This window comes from Arachis ipaensis, chromosome B7, assembly GCF_059453495.1.
Source record: "Arachis ipaensis isolate K30076 ecotype BB chromosome B7, ASM5945349v1, whole genome shotgun sequence".
In the NCBI taxonomy this organism is placed as follows: Eukaryota; Viridiplantae; Streptophyta; class Magnoliopsida; order Fabales; family Fabaceae; genus Arachis; species Arachis ipaensis.
The window spans coordinates 81,933,022-81,934,148 of record NC_142442.1 but is presented as its reverse complement, the minus strand read 5'-3'; the positions used below and the strand labels follow the sequence as shown (position 1 = coordinate 81,934,148).

General features: G+C 39.8%; 1 non-coding gene across 1 annotated transcript; it reads left to right on the top strand.

Annotated features, from left to right (window-relative positions):
• Positions 1-529: 529 nt before the first annotated feature.
• Positions 530-637, top strand: LOC148553151 (small nucleolar RNA R71). The gene has a single exon (XR_015892541.1). It is a non-coding gene; the product is annotated as a small nucleolar RNA R71 (small nucleolar RNA).
• Positions 638-1,127: the final 490 nt, after the last annotated feature.

Genomic DNA, 1,127 nt, shown 5'->3' with positions numbered 1-1,127 from the left:
TGGATGATGGAAAAGGTTTGCTATTGCTAAACCTATTTCTTCCACCATTATTAAAGCCTTGTTGAGGCTTTTGTTGATCCTTCCATGAGAAATTTGGATGATTTCTCCATGAGGGATTATAGGTGTTTTCATAGGGTTCTCCCATGTAATTCACCTCTGCTATTGCAGGGTTCTCAGGATCATAAGCTTCTTCTTCAAAAGATGCCTCTTTAGTACTGTTGGATGATTCCTTCAATCCATTCAGACTCTGAAAAATCATATTGACTTGCTGAGTCAATATTTTGTTCTGAGCCAATATGGCATTCAGAGCATCAATTTCAAGAACTCTCTTCCTCTGAGGCGTCCCATTACTCACAGGATTCCTTTCAGAAGTGTACACGAACTGGTTATTTGTAACCATGTTAATGAGTTCTTGAGCTTCTGTAGGCATTTTCTTTAGGTGAATGGATCCACCTGTAGAATGGTCCAATGACATCTTAGATAACTCAGATAGACCATCATAGAATATATCTAGGATGGTCCATTCTGAAAGCATGTCAGAAGGACACTTTTTGGTCAGTTCCTTGTATCTCTCCCAAGCTTCATAGAGGGATTCACCTTCTTTTTGTTTAAAGGTTTGAACATCCACTCTAAGCTTGCTATGCTTTTGAGGAGCAAAGAACTTGGCTAAGAAAGCCGTGACCAGCTTATCCCAAGAGTTCAGGCTATCTTTAGAGAGTCCAACCATATTCTAGCTCTATCTCTCACAGCAAATGGGAAAAGCATAAGCCTGTAGACCTCGGAATCAACCCCATTGGTCTTAACAGTATCACAGATTTGCAAGAATTCAGTTAAGAACTGAAAAGGATCTTCTGATGGAAGTCCATGAAACTTGCAATTCTGTTGCATCAGAGAAACTAATTGAGGCTTTAGCTCAAAATTGTTTGCTCCAATGCCAGGGATTTAGATGCTTCTTCCGTGTAAATTGGAATTTGGTGCAGTAAAGTCACCAAGCATCTTCCTTGCATTGTTATTATTTTCGGCCATGTCTCCTTCTTTTTCAAAAATTTCTGTCAGATTTTCTCCAGAGAGTTGTGCTTTATCTTCCCTTAGCTTCCTCTTCAGAGTCCTTTCAGGTTCAGGATCAG